General features: G+C 38.9%; 1 protein-coding gene across 1 annotated transcript in view; it reads right to left on the bottom strand.

Moving 5' to 3' along the window:
- b3galt1b (UDP-Gal:betaGlcNAc beta 1,3-galactosyltransferase, polypeptide 1b) overlaps positions 1 to 16,443 on the bottom strand; it is a 48,238-nt gene extending 31,795 nt beyond the window's left edge. Inside the window, exon 1 of the mRNA XM_069702512.1 lies at positions 16,310 to 16,443. The gene's annotated coding sequence lies outside the window, so the exon portion shown is untranslated. The remainder of the gene's footprint in view (positions 1 to 16,309) is intronic.
- Between the last annotated feature and the right edge of the window lie 164 nt (positions 16,444 to 16,607).

Below are 16,607 nucleotides of genomic sequence, written 5' to 3'. Positions count from 1 at the left end.
CTGTTTTAATGTGTTCGAAGATTTAACAGAAAGTACAAGGTGGAGACTTGTTTCTAAATTTCAGTTATATGCTTATTGCCTCCAGTTTAAATAAAACAAAAGCTCTCTTGACAGACTTAAGTTGAATATTTTGGGGCTTTGTTTTTTTGACTGGTGTCTGACAAACCAAATAAATACAGAATGTCTTTGTTAAACTATCGGTATTCGTGACGTAGGCCCTCTGCAGTCGGCATCACCATGCAGCCTGGATGATCCGATGACAAGTTGCCAGGTTTAAGTACATGAGTCCACACCAGGCATTATAATGTGTCTCCTCATGCATCTCCGGTGACCAGTTTTGATCGGATCTCTTCCCCGGTCTATGTTCAAATGAACACGTACATCAACGTAAATATGCAGTAGGAGTTCAAGAAATAGGGATTTAACAATATGAGACATATTTGCTCATTGCAGTCTCATTTTAATCTACTATCTATTAGAAATGCATGACAAATTTCACGTTTGTAAATATCTTAATAAAGTTCAGTGAATTTGTAATTCATAATCTGAATCGTCAGGACCCTATCAGTTTGTGTCAGATTATTGAATTATTGCAGCGGGTTTGAGAGGGTTGGACCCTGCACTGCAGTGAACTGTGTGAAGGGGCGGTGGCTCGTCCACTGATGTAGATCTGATGTGTGTCAAAAATACACACAAGATAAACTAAAAGAATAAAAGCAAAATCCAAAGAAGGTTTTGGTGGAACAAGTCTCACATGAAGCTTGTGTTTGAAATGACTAAACAGGTATAATAACTGTGCTGATAGATCTTGTTTGCTTTCTGTGCAGTTCAGCAGTGCAGGCTGAATGATGCAGAATATTTTTTCTGTTAACAATATAAAAAGGAAGAGCCGGCGTAGATCTTATGTTGTAAAAAAACTGTTTGAGTGGAGGAAAAACAACAACCTAATATACCTGCTGTAATGTGACAGTAAGGTAGAAGCACCAAGTCAGATACGAACACAGAAACGTGGCACTGAGAGCTGCCTTTTTTTTATTGCCTATATAGACAATGTCAGTTGGGTCTTCAAAGTGGCCCCGTGATGCATTTGTGTTCACGCTGCTATAAGAATGTGGGCATATGCATCCCAGACCATCTCTGGATCCGGTCTAAGCAGATCAGATCTAAATGATTCTTGGGTGTGTTCACACCTGTACTTTTAGCTGACAGCTTTTCATCCAATCACCAAGGTGAATGATAATACTAGGTGTGCTGAAGGCCATGGTTCAGCTGAATAACTGTGGAATAAGAAAAAGGACAGCATCCAAACCATAATTAGTTTTAGCAGTCGCAGCCCTTGTTTGAAAAATTATAGAATTAGCATGAAAAATTATTTAGCGTTCTCGAGAGCAAAAGCATTTAACACTGAGGTCATTACAAACAACAAAATACCCTTATCTACACTTTGTCCGAAGCACTGCCCTTCTACAAAGCAATTACAGCGGAAAATGAGGAGCAGCAGGTACTCCTCTGGAATACAAAGGACGGCCCTGCAGAAAGGATTTGAGCACTTGAACACAGTGATTAACCTTTATCTTTGAACCGGTCCCTGTCAGACATCATTAGTGAGGGGACACACAGGAAAAGATGACATGAAACAAGCAGAAACACGATGCACATACACATATTTTTGTCAGTTGTACGTCAATCAGCTGGAATGTGCGATTACATGCTAATATAATGTATGAAGAAATATAGTACGGAGCCATAAAAAGAAACAATTCACTGTTATGTACTTTAATTCATTGCTTATAAAATTGTCTTTTAGACATCTTTTTCCATTTGTCACCTTTTATTTGAGGTATTTGTGAGTGCATTTGTTCTTTTATTTCTAGTGTTATATTATTTCCGATGTGACTTTTAACAGCTTATTCTAGTCTAGACTGACTAGTGAGCTTCATTTTCCTCACTGCTGTTCCTTACATGGATGTCCACTGTCTGAAAACTTGGTTCATGGTGACCTCACAGAGATTTTGTCAAGACTTGAATCACCCAATATAACTACATAACCCCCTGGGCAGACAGGACCGTGCTAATGAGGAAGCTGTGGCTGGTGAATGCAGTTGTCTTCCCACAACATCATCCCAGGAGATGTGCTCATTATAGGTGAGTTGGGCAAACATATTCCAAGTGGCCCCTTGGTTAGACCTACTGGAAACTGCTACTCTATGGCTGCCCTTACAACTTCTATCAAATATATATAAAAGATAAAATAAGGAGAGTCTCGGCCCACTGAACACTACAGATGCATGTGTAGACATACACAGACTCACATAACAACATCATGATATTTATGGGGATATTTCATTTAATCTGGTCAATACAGAGTGCTGTGATTTAAGTCATCTCCCGTAGAGCTAGTTTTCTGTTCATAGAAACATACTAACATGATACACTTGGATCGACCTCCATGTAAAGGTCTACATGGCAACTGTGCACCATGGGAAATTTGCCATTCAATGAAAATCAATTTTCAATCAAACCTATCACCACAGCTTGTTCTGATTCTCAAAAATACACAGGCATGTCAAAAAGACGGGAAATACACACCAGAAAATTATACAAAAAAAAGAAAAAGAATTGTGCTTTATGGAATTATTATCATCATAATCAAGCGGTCATTATGAACGCTGTCCTCACCAAAACCTGTCATCTGCATTTAAAAGAAAAACTCGATCCAAACACAAACATGGCTTTGTGTCATGATAGGCAGTTATAATCTTTGCAACTGAAATTATTGATATATAAATTGAACTGCCGATAGAAACTAAAGCTGCATGTCTCCCACATCCATTCACACGAGATCACAGACACCTGTTCAGATAAATATAATATGCCTGGCACGAAAGCATAACAATGCTGAGGAAGATTCCTTGAAAGAATATCGGCATTCATTTATTTTTGCAATTAATTTAGAATCGGCTCCACCCTCCAGAGACAACATCATTTTCTCAACAAAGACAAATCCCAAGAGACCGTTATGAAACTAGTTGGATATAAAGGTAGATTCTGCAACACGTAGCATGCTGTGACATGAGTTCAACTGCTAAAATGAAAACACCATCTTATATACTACTGTCTCATCCTTCACGGGAGCAACGCCATCTTAGGAAGATATGATTTACCTCTGAGCTGATTGGTCCAAATCATGTTTAACGCAGCTTAGAATAAAGGAAACACCTTAGCGGTGTCAAAGTTACCTTTCATCGTCTCATATGAACTATTTACATGGAATACTGAATGTTGTACACACACTTAAAGACATAAGAGGATGTGTTTCAACAAGTAGTTTCCAAACTGAAGCTATTTAGGTAGCGGGTGAATTTCCTCCAGCTAACTGACTGTCTCACGAGGTAAACATGTTTCACTTTCATTTGTCCATAACTAAATGGGTCAAGGACAAATCTCTCCTCTGCATGCACAGAGATGAAACAGATATTAATATTCACATCACACACCTTGAATAACTGCAAACTGCTGAGAACATTGCTTTAAATATCGGAGATATTGATTTGTATTGTTATCGTTGTTTTCATAACAGCTGAGACTTGAGTCTCTGACTCTTGTTACAGAAATATGAACTGGAGACCGAGCAGCTGGAAAACTCAACTTTCCTGTGACACGACCAGAAACTTCAAAACTAAAACAATCAGGTCACAACTTCTAATTAGATAAAATACTAAAAACAACAATGGTCAGACCTCCTTTGGCCACTCAGTCTGTATATTGTTGGAAGGAACTGAAAGACTTCAACATCTTCAACTCTGAGCCTCCACAGCTTTGAGACTTGACTTGAAAAGATAGTTATTATTCATGATCATTGCATTTGTCACTCATTTTTATTAGTTTTGACTGAAAGTGTATATTCTGTGTATTAATATAAAACATTTACACAAAGAATTTGTAAATTCTGTGATATGTCACATATCTCACTCATCTAGACTGCCGTGCAGTTTTTTGAAGTTATATTAGAACATCTTTGTGTACGTGAGAAGAAAATTTGATATATTAGAGGAAATTTCCCAAACTGCCCTTTAGACTTTATTTTTTTCCCCTGTCAAATAGCTTTTGAAGTACACTTCCCCAAGTGTTCTTAGACTTTTGCTTTTTTACATTTTAATGTGCTGAATATGTTAATGAATATTCTTTGATCTGTCAGAGTTGTTTTGCTGTTACATACAGTAAGTGACTGGGCTGTAGGAATGGCTTTTTACAGCGCCCCAGGCTGGTTAGGCAGTCATGCCCCACTACAGCTGCAAAGCTACATTCAACTAAACAATATCCTGTTTACAAAAGATATTTTCATTTGGCTGGAGTTCCCTTAAGCTAGAACTAAAAAAGACACATTTTCTGCCATCCAGTCCCGGCATATATTATTTCATTTCACAGCCTTCAAGACAAGGTCTTTAATCTTGAGCCAATGGACCAAGTAAAACATGTTCAGTAATCATCCTGTGTTAAATGCCCCTATCATCTTTTGTTAAAATTATTCAGACCTTTTTTGTATCTTTACCATAATGATTTAATACAGTTAATGGCTGACGGATGAAGCAAGTAAGACAAAATACTGGTTTCCATCAGTCGGTCTAATTTAGTTCAACTTCCTCCCCAACAAATCGACAACATCCCAGGTTCTGATTTCAATTTCATTCTTGAATTAAGGTTGTTAAATTGGAGAGCTTATTCCTTTTTAAGAGGCAAAACTCCTCTATTACCATCACTGAATATAAAGTTATATCACTGAACAGATGTTGCCTGACAAATTGCAGAGAGGTTGACCTTTTCTGCTCTCTGTGGGAGAATACCTCCTGAATAAGTCATACTGTTACAGAAACTCTGAGGGTGTCATTCATTACTTTGTACAAAACAGCACCATCTACAATTACTGGGCTGATAGGTGGAAATGTTTTTACCAAGCAAAAGCTTAAAGATACAACACTAGCGTCCCCAGAGCTTTGCACAGGCATGCTGGAAGAACAAGTGCTCGAGGATACTCGGGGGAGTGTTCGAATGCTCGGCTTTTCTTCACTCCTTTGGCTAAAATGTTTCTCTTCAACTCGAGTTGCAACCAGAAGCTCTTTTTCAAGCAGCCGCTGCAGTGACAGCTCCAGTGCTTTAGGACAGAGAGATTCAGGACTCTCATCAGCTTGTACAACAAAGCACATCATACTGCACAATGCAGGACTGAGGTACTTGTCATCCTCCTGAACTACACCTCCTACATTTTCTGTGGTCACCACTATGGCTCCATTTCAGTAATTGGCTGGGGATTCTGAGAACCATCAATTCCAAGCAGGCTGTGTGTTGCTTTTCGATAGGTGCTGGTGTCGTGTCATTTTCACCAGTTGCCTTGTTGCTGTGCACCCGAGACTGAAATCACAGCTCCTAGTTTTTGTGATGACTGTCCTGAATGAAGTGGAATGACTCCAGAAGTCATGTTTGACTTACTCTGGTTATAGTGCAGGGCATTGCAATATATTTGGCCTTCTACAGTTGACAGTAATGTCACTATGGAGATTGAAAAATGCACCGCGCTCATACACTCAGAAGATGAACCTGCTGTTTAATACCATCAGGAACGTCTTCCTCTTCCTCTGGCAGGTTCTGCTCTGTGTACTCGTGGGCAGTTTTGTTTTTTTGTCTACTTGCCATGTTGACACTGTGTTCTGGATGACATAACTATAAATATGGATAAAGCCAGGCACCGGCTGCTTTTGTTAGTCAGCGCACGTTTTTAAGACACAAACACTCTTGACGTGAGGTCAAAAAGCAGCCAGATCTTTGTCACTTTGAACTGGACTTTTTAAAACCTGATTATTTTGTTTTAATTGACTAACAGCTGTACCACAAATTTACGATAACATGTAAACATAGAACATTAATATGGCTATGAACTTATCTTTGGACCGTTTTGCTGCTGTTTGTCATATTAGTGTGTCTGCTTTATGAATATAGTTCCTGCCACATTTTTTCTTGTAAAATCCTGCATTGTGTGACTTTGCTTGAAATGCACACTGCTAATCAATCAAGTAAATATTCTTTTGGCACATACTGAATACCACCTGTGATTTTCACACTTAAGCTGCAAAAAATGTCTTCACAGATGGCCAGCTTTGCATTTGTCCAGATGCTGGAAGAATTAAGATAAATATCATACTATCGTAATACACAGCATCTACACAGAAGACAGACTCAAACACCGGTGATACTGACTACAACTGTCAAAGACCGAACAGGTCAGTATTTCAAAAGGAGACTTTGTATACGAGGTTGGTAGATATAAAGTACTTTAAATTTTAAGAGCAGCAAAAACACTTCTTCTCAAACAATTACATCAATCCAAAAGAACTGAAGTTTGAACTGTTTCTGGTGTTAAAGTCCTCATTGTGTTATACAACAGGCTGTTATACAAGCACAGTTCAAATGATGGCTGAATGAACACGATAACTGTGTGTGCGCTGGGATGTTTTTGACAGTAATGCAACACTGTGAAAACTTGCAGAGAAATATTTTGGTAAATTTGTTTTGATAAATGAGAAGATTCAATTCAGTAAGTCATAATAGTGTAATACTACTTTTCTTTGCTTGTTTGAAATGGCCATTGATACAGTATATTGAAGGAGCTGTAGTTGATTTCTTTAAACCGGGCTGGATAATGTGTGTGGTATCTTGGTGAATACAGGCGCAGGGTACAACTTCAGCACGACCTCTTAGACTAAGTCTGAGGTGGCGGAGGTGAAAATTCAGCTCAAAATGTACACAAAAACAGCACTGAACCGGCTCATCTTCAACAACACACCCTCTGTGATGCCGTTCTGCCCATATTGGGAAAAATTACAAATTGCTGAAAAAAGGTCACCAAAACACCAATGCTCCCAGATCTGCTCAGCACTAGAAACAGAAACAAAAATATATTTGATCTACCATCTATAGAAACAAAGGCAACAAATCTTCACAGCTGGACAAATGAACCTAACAAATGTAATCGCTGTCAATAATTTTCTGTGTAATTGATCGACTTTTGCCACTTAATAGAAGGACAAATTTGTGATGTTCAATCTGACGTCAAATTTGTGCTTTTATTTTATTCTGTAACATAAAATAGGTGAAACAGAACCCCGTGAGATGAGGTTGAGCTCCAGAGAATATCCTGAGCTTCGCTGAAGTAATGAATGAAAATGTTTAACTGGCTGATTTTGAGTGTAGCATATCTCACGTTTAGCTGGACGTGTGAGGACTCAGTCTTTTCAATGGGAGTTTAAATGAGGGGATGTAGGTAGGTAGGTAGGTATTTACTTTATTAATCCCCGAGGGGAATTTTTTTTCGCTACAGCAGCATACAGAAGCAATAAGATAATAATAGAAATAATAGAATAAAATAATAGAATAGAATAGAATAATAGAAAAGCAATAAAATAGCAGTAAATAGCAGTAAAAAAATATAAAATATAAAATGCACAGTATATACAGTACATTATATATCTATATATATTATATACAAACAAACCAAGAAACACAGTCAACATATATATATATATATACACACACACACAGTACAGTATATATCTATATATATTATATAGATGTATATATGTATACTGTAACTCCGGAGGGGCCGGCTCCTGTTGGCAGATTATTCTTTGTAGCTCTCAAAGCTAATAGAAGCCTACTGTAATAATAAATAAATCATGTTTACAAAGTCAGTCTTGAATCCATAAAAGCCGAAACAAGCCACATTTTACTGTTACTTTCAGAACTAAAATGCCACATTGCCAATTCTCTGAGAACCTGTGCAACCAAATACATAACTTATGTCTGCATGTGTGACAATCAAAGATCATATTTTATAGTGAAGGAAATAAATTTGAATGTACAATGCCAGCAACGACCAAATGATTCAGGTTGCAAGAAGATATATCATCATATCATATAAACTGTAGTTCTAGGTATGATAAAGGTGAGAACCAAATACTAGATAAAGGAAGGTAAAGACTTTAACTGCAACACAAACTTCAGCCTCCTGCATGAAAATCGGACTTTCTAAACACCCGAGCACAATCCGACCGTCACACCGTTGCTTTCCACTTTGCTACGTACAAAACTAAACGCTGCATTTTGGAATAAAATTGTGCGTTGAGGAATCAAAACGTTTCCATGACACTGTGCTGGATAGAGAGGTATCTAAGTATGCATCCTGTTAGCCAGTTAAGGGTTTAAGATATCTCAGGATGACAGTTTGATCCCCTCTACAGATATTGTTTGTAGAGGGGAAAAAGAGTCGGTATTTCGGCGTATATTTTCGAGAGCAATTTGTTACTTACAAGTCTGTTTTTTGGGGCATTCAGAACTGTCGAAGCATGAGGAAAATAAATCAGATTGGAGCCGAGTTCAGAGACCGTTAAAGACTATTTAGTCTCTCGGCTGTCAGTCCGAGAGCATATATGTTGAAGGACTACAACACAGCTCTGTTATGGTACACTACAGAGTATCTTACTGCTTGACCAAACAAAGAAGCAGATGCAACATGGAAAAGCATTAACATTGATTGAATGACTACTCCCCCTGAAAATATTATTATTTTTACAGTAGTAGTGGTTTTAGAATTATTACTTCCAGTATTATTACATCATTTTTTTCTGCGTTAGAAATTGAAAATGTATTCATGAAATGAGTTGTGATCTGACTGCCCTTTTTGCTAATGCTTTATGAGTTCAGCTCTGATTGTTCCACCAATTTCAGTTTAACAAAACAAGCAAGCGGGAACATTTTATGTGCTGCCGGCAAACACATTTAGATTCTAAAGTTAGTGGAGCTACATTTTAACAACGTGCAGAATAACCCACCATCACACAGAGAAGTCAAACATGCTACAAGACAGGAGCTAAGCTTTAAAAATATATGCTGCTATACATCAGTGTCTAAGCTCCCGTCAAGAGCAGCACCACTGTTGAAGCTGATTTTAAACTTTTCTTCTTTGCCATATGAGGATCACGACTTCTCAAGAACTTGTCCGTGGCCCTTTTTGTCCCAGCAGTAAAAATGGTTTGGTCTGCTGGTCACCGGGGAAATCAAGTCACACCGCAACAGGCCCCAGTTCAGACTCATTCTTCTAATAAGGTAGCTCGAAAGCAGTCGTGGACTGGAATTGTTCTTCAATACCTCCCAAATGCATTTCTTCAGTCTCACTATTTGTACCTATGAAACAGATGCAATAGAGATGAAATATGACCAGTACTGTGTGTTCATTTATGTTTATTTCACACTAGTTTTTGAATGAATTTGACAATTATTCCTGCTATTCTTGACAAGATAACACAAAAAATGGCATGCTTAATATGAGTCGAACAAAACCACCATTATCACACAAGCCAATATTTCACTCTGCTTATTTAAAAACTGGATGATAGCTTTTGATATTAGGCTGATTCAGAACTATTCATTGAGAAGCAGGAGAGAACGCGCAAAATTTCAAATTGAAACCTTTTGTAGTTTTTACAAGGCCTCACAAGTCAAGAAGGTCATGAAGGACAAAATGTCATTAGCATAAAATGTACAAAACTGCATTCGAAATGAGTTATTGTGAATAGTTACCTGCTGCGCTCTCATAAGTGATAAGAATTTCATTAATGATAAGAAAGAAAAAAACTCAAGACTGTTAAAGTGTCATTAAGACTGAAAACAAAAAGTAATTAGAGTAGGTGTGTAGGAGGATCAGAATGATTAAAACGGTGAACGTAGTTGGATGCAGGCACACACTAACAAGACACTGAGAAGCAAGTGAATACTGCAGAGTATGTGATAAACACATTTAATAAATGCAATGGCAGTGGAGAGAGTTAACCAATCAAAGTTCCATGAAATCCAAATTTAAAGGGTTGAGGCATGTTTCTGCATCCAAGAAATCACTTCCATCCCTGTGTAGTGCAAAGGTAATTTTGCTATGGCAATAATGCTATTTCAGTAAAAGCATATATATTCAATATCACCGCTCTATCCCTCAGGAACATAACACGCATTCAATATGTCTCAATTTCCCAGTGAAAGGAAGTGTGTAGAATTTAAGGGGATCTATTGGCAGAAATGGAACGTAATATTTACAATCATTCTTTCATTAGTCTATAATCAACAGAAACTCAGACTAGTTGTGCTTTTTTACTTTAGAAATAGCCCTCCATGTTCACACAGGGAGCATATCCTCTTCTCAGGAGCCCTCCATGTTGCACTACCACAATTTTAAAGTAGCCTTCAGCGGACAAACCAAACATTCACGAGTTTTACAGTCACCATAGATTCTCTTTCTCGCTGCTAAATCCTACACACTGGTCCTTTAAAGAAATCACATGAGCCAATTCTAATGCATTTAGACAAATTAGTTCATTTTTCTGGGCAGATCAGCTGCTTGAGAAGCTAAAACAAAAATGTCATTACTGAAAAGCATGTTTAAAAGGGTTCTGTGAATAGGAAGTGAGATGGAGGCTGTAATCGCCTGGGGTTCCTCAAAACACGGAAACAGCAATATAACAGCTATTAAAGCCAGCTGATAATTTGAGGCCAAAGAGGTCTAATCATCACCTCTCAAAGATTTTGGGTGTTTTCCCAGGGGGAAATCTTAAGATGCTCCTCAGTGTTAAAAGCAAAAAGCTTGCAGAACAATATTCAAAGATTTTATCCAACATTTAGACCGAATCATAAACAGAAATGTCTTTTACTTTGTTCCACAGGGTTGTTTGAGAGGCAGAGCCACACCCGAGCAGTTTTTTCAAACCATTCTCTCAGCCTTCTCGCTCTCGTTTTTGTTTTTTTTAGATGACTTTTTTGGGCATGTTGCCTGTGTTAGACAGCCAACAATGAAGGCTGACAGGAAACAAGAAGAAAGAGAGAGGAGGGAGGACGTGCAACACGTCGGCCCTGTTTGGATTGAAATCGTTGACTTCACTGTTATTCTCTGCAGCCATTCACCTACCGGAGGGCTCGTCTCTCCTTTCCTTTACTCATACAGCTTTACCTTTATCCATTCGTCTCTACAGATCTCTCTTCACGCCCATGCAAACTCTCATATTCATCCTCCCTCAGCCCTGTACATGTCTCTCACATTGCTCTGTTCTTCAGGCTGTATCTCAAAAAGTCCTGATTCCTCACATAAAAGTCTTCTTCTTCTCAGCCTCATATTCTTCTGTCCCTGAACAGCCTAACCTGATGAACTCCTCCATGTTCATCAGCTCTCTATCAGCCCCACACACTCCACTACCTCTAATCACTCAACGTATAATCCCATATCAGCCTTGTTAATGACATTTAGTTTTGAATTTGCCTGTCACTGTGGTATTAAATCTGTTTCGGCCTCTTGCTGCATTGCTGGATTCTGCTTTATCAGATAGGACCTTCCTATCTGATAATCAATACTATGAGTACATCTCAATATGCCTCTGATAACTGATAATGTTGCACCAATTAAAAATGGAGTCAATTTTCAACCATATGAGATGTTTAGAATAGTATAAAGCAAAATGTAAAGCTGTACAGCATGTGACATTCAGTTAAAATATTGTACTATTAATCATAAGAGATGAGCAGAAATGCATCACCCAGACTTCTGTTCTGTTCATGATATACAAATACAACATTCCCTGACATTTAACAGGAAAACCATGAAATCAATTCATCAAAAATATAACCAGCATATTAATCGATGATAAAAACACTCATTAGCTGCAGGGTTAATGTAGATAGCAGTACTGCTATCAACAGAACAAATTCTTAATCTATATGAATCATAACATCCTGGAGGGAAAAGCCACGATTGACCCTCGAGTCAGATGCTAAACTCGCACATTAGGGCAGGGAATCATTAGATATAATATCATTCCAACATGGAAAATGATGCAATATGTCTCGCTGTAGATCACCCTCAAGGCATCAGAATGGCCGACTGAAGAGGAATACAATACTGAGAAGACCCTGAAATACGACCCGCTGGAGTGTTTCCTAAACTGGTGTCCCTGGTTACATTAGGCACAAAAAACACTCGCTATAGGAAAAGATAATAGTTTGTGTTGAAATAGATGAAAGTTATGCAGCTTTCGTATTGATGGCAGTAGGCAGTAAACATGGTTGGAAATGTGAAGCGAACAGTGGTCCCCTATTGTATTTAACCATCCAACCCCCTCTTCTCTCACGTATATTATATGGACATCTGAACTGTTTTACGTCTCTGGCTCCCATTTGTTCGGCTACCACGACGAAGGATCCTAATTCACTGTCCATTGGTATTGTTTCCATGGTACCGGCATGTCATCTTTACATGTTACGTGCCATCACCACAAAACGAAGTGTTAATATGATCATTTCACGCAAGGTCAAAGGTCATCTGATGATGAGAAACCAGAGACACCCGACTGTTGTTGTTCATGCACCCTCTAGAGGTTGCTTAACTTTAAAAGAGGGACGGCAGTGTCTTTTTAGGCTTAACACACATAACAGCATTGACTCTGGACCATCACTGGCAAACAACCACAAACTGTACAAAAGCTGAATTGCCATAAAACAGAACATTTTTACTTAAAACACATACACAACAGTTTGGAAACACTTCTCAGTAGCGCGAGACAGCATCATAAAGATGACAGTGTCCTAATTACTGTGACCAAGTATTCATTCTTGTATGCAACAATGCATTGCAAAAACAAACCTCTTGTATGTCAGCGTGCCTTTCAATAAATAAATCTGTTTATTTCCAGTCATTAATCTTTGCTCTCTGCCCAGTAGATTTTCAACAAGGATAATTAATAAACTAACACCTACTGCATACCTCAGTTTCACAGGTAACACAGCCAGCAAAGTTATCCTAAGTGTTGAAACTGAAAGTGATGCATGACATTTGCATAACATTTCAACAAAATTGTTCAATTTCTGGGACGCGCACAGCAAGGGAGGAGCTGCACTCAAAAAAATCAACTTACCTCGACAGACAGACGTAATGGATCTGTACTCTGTATCGGCAGATATACCACCCTGTTTTTAGGTGTCTGTGTCAATGCAGAAAAAGTTGAATCAGTACATAATGACTTTTCAGGAGCCATTTTTTTTTCTTCACAGCACATATTACCATTGTGTTTTGGAGCTGCTATAAGAATAACCTTAGTCATTCCCGACGGATCTTTATTCTGATATATTATAATATTGTAAAACTGTGCTGTGGAAATTCTGTGTTATGTCAAAGTTGTTGCCTACAGACCTTTAACCATTTTCAAATACTTCAGAAAAGGTTATTTCTTGGTAACGAATGTGTGAAGTTGTAATTTCGGGGAAGAGAAAGAGTTTTCAGAAATACAGCAGAAAAATAAGCTGCGTACACGTCAGCCTGTAATTAGCAGTCGAAACCCGGCTGTTTTGTACAAGTACGGTAAATACTCAGCGATTGTCTTGACTTCATACAACAGCCATAATAGCCCTCAATGGACAGAGGTCACTGTGTAACATGATGCCAACAATGTAATAATGGTTGACGCAGAGCAGACCCTGCTTGATTTTTTTTTTGTACTAATGTTTCACAGATTTCTTTTAAACTTTGAACTTTAATTCTGAGGTTGCACTGAGCATTCAAATATAAATGTAACACTTTTCATGTGGACGTCCACTCGGTCTTGTTGGTAAATGTAGTAAATTGAAGCAATGAATTCCTCAGTGTGCTACACCGACAGAGAAAGCTGAGCTTTTTGGAGTTTTCCGACTCATGGAGCCGAGCTGGTACCGCCGACAGATACTGAGCTTCTGCCGTCTAACCCAAAAGTTCTCCGGTTACTTCAATGTTAGCAGCTATTGAAAACAAACACAAAACCAGCTGTCCAACGTCGCTGTGCGACGCCACCCTCGCACACTTTTTTTGGGCAAAGACATAGCATTAGGTGACCAAAATGTTCACTCAGTGGTCATATATACGGTTTTAGTTGTCTTTTCCAGTTTGTCTTTGGTATCCTGAAGTAGGTTATAGGTTATGTGAGCATAAATGTAACTGGCTGCCTTTAAATATTCCATAAAACGGACATATTTCTGTGGTTTGTAAAGCACTCCCACTACTTCAGACTCTACCCACCTCCACGCTACTGCTGCTGTTAGAAAGTTGTGCACGCAACATATGACAAACCATTACACTGAGCAATGTTATGATGTCATTTCAACACGTATACAAAATATTGCCATCATTACAATTTTCTTTATCTTATTAGAAATTATAACAGGATTATTGTGAACGATCCAGTATGGTACATCCTGGTCCATAACATCCTCTGCACTCGTATTTAGGAATGAGATTTTCACTGTCAAAAACAAAGCGAACAACCTTTTGTTTTAGTGCAGCATTTAGAGCGCCCCCTGTTGACCAAGACAGCTCCACTAGCCTGTAGTCATTGCACATGTAAAATGATGATGGTGGAGGTAAAAGAACAACAGCTTTTGCAGCTGCTTCCCTGAGACACAGAGAATTTACTGCTGAATTTTTGCTGCTTCATTTGACTATATATAACATCAATATCAATTGGACATAAAAAGTGACTCATTTTCTTTTTAAGAGTTGAATAAATAATATTCAGCAAGTTCAATTATTCTGTCAGATCTACGATGGATTAAAAATTACAAGTTTTTCTCTTGTATTTGCTCCACATTGATTCTGAGCAGTCATTTATTTAAAATAAAAACTCAATGCAAAACACACTGACAACCTTTCCATAAAGGCTGATTGTAAGCCCAGTGTAACAAGGGAAGCAACACTGACTAAGCAAAGATCCAGTACCTTAAACCGGGGATTAAGTGCTTCAGACTCCCTCGACTAATTGCACCTTGCAGAAATGTGCTTAGTGAGAACAGTCTCAGTAAGCAGGGCACAGACGTACGTGCACGTGGAGTTATAGCATGAGCTGTATGAGCACAAGCTCAGCGGCAAACAACATCATCAAAACGATGCTCCTGGACCCACAGGCCGTCTGGCACTAAACGTTACAGACTCCACGGGCAGATGGACATGTAATGGAAACCATCATATGGCTGAATGAGAAAGAGGATTAGTGTTTGATCCAGATAATGATCTAAAATGCGCCAGCATTGGCAGCAAGAAACACAACTCCTCACAACAACGAGCTCACTCCTGACTTTGAACTTTTAAAGCCTTTCTTTGATTGCTGTAAAGGTGATAAAATAATGTTTAAATTTCAACAGAACTGTATTTCTCAAAGGGAGAAAAGTAAAAAATATATAATATAATATATAATCAAATTAATTTGTGTTTAAAATCACTTGTTTAAAAGATGGTAAAACAGCATCACAACCACACCTCATGTAGGAGATCTTCCTCCTGCATGTTTTTAACTGCAGCTTCTTTATCTTTCAGACATTGGTACAAGAAAGTCCATCCTTCCCTGAGAGAAATGGTCTTGATCGACCTACTACGATACAGTAAGATAGAAAAAATAGGACTACACTGACATGCTTTCTACTCAAAACTTTGTCAGCACAAAAAAAAAACTAGAGAAATGTATTTATATTCATATTTATTCATTTATATCAAAGTATGAGTCTCTAAGAATCAGTCATTACTGACCAATAATAATTAGGCCTATAATAACCCAATATTAATTTTACAAGTTGACACTTATTAAGGAAACGAACCACAATAACAGGTCTCTTTCCTTCAATGAATGGTTCCCTAAATGTCGTGTTTTTTCAATCTGTGAAGTCAAATACTCCTATTTTTTTTTAGCTGTAGTAATACTCTGCAACGGAGCAACGATGACATGAATCACGTTCAAATGAATAAATACATCTGTTTGAAGTTTGATAGGCTGGACTGTAACTTGGCCACCTGCGCCTCCCATCCTCATCGCCCCGGACGAACTACGCATTTCTGAGGGTGAGTGCAGAGGTGACAGCTGTGCCAAATAGGACGGAGATCAGTGCATGCTCAGCGGGGATTGCTCCGAAGTAGCTGCATTACTGAAGACCCAGACGGATATAACCCGCATGTACTAAAGAAGCAGGAGATCAGAGCTCCACGATGGAGGGGACAGCCGAAAACCTGCGGATGAGCGCGCAGAAGCCAGGAAGGACAGAAGATGTGAGGGGGGTTGGGGGGGGGGGTGAATGCACTCACACCGCAGACATTTCAAAAAGTAAAACCATCCAGGCAACAAACTGCCTTCCGCCAGACAAGTAGAGCTCAACCTGCACTGCACTCGCCATGTCGGATGGAAAGGAGGAAAAGCATCCGTGCTGCACCTACCTCACTCAGTGTCTCCATCCCACTCCGACTGGTGGTACTGATGATACGCTCCTGCTTTTCTCCAGCATACTAAAGCACTGTTGTTCGACCAGGAGGGGGAAGCATGACGGTGCTGCAACACGGGCTGACGTATCATTTGACGACAGGGAGCCGACCAATCAGAGTGTAATCCGATAGAGTCCTAGCCAATCCGCTCACGGGGAGAAAGTGAGGGCGGCAGCGCACGGTGCTGTAGTAGCAAGGTAGATGGACGCTGTGGGAGAATTTAGAGTCAACTCCTGCAAACTGTCTCATCCCA

The sequence above is a fragment of the Brachyistius frenatus genome, unplaced genomic scaffold, assembly GCF_029030835.1.
Source record: "Brachyistius frenatus isolate BFR_SWC_R1_liver_20210118 unplaced genomic scaffold, ASM2903083v1 Contig_42, whole genome shotgun sequence".
In the NCBI taxonomy this organism is placed as follows: domain Eukaryota; kingdom Metazoa; phylum Chordata; class Actinopteri; family Embiotocidae; genus Brachyistius; species Brachyistius frenatus.
Note: the sequence above shows the minus strand (reverse complement) of the source record. Positions and strands in the feature narration are given on the sequence as shown.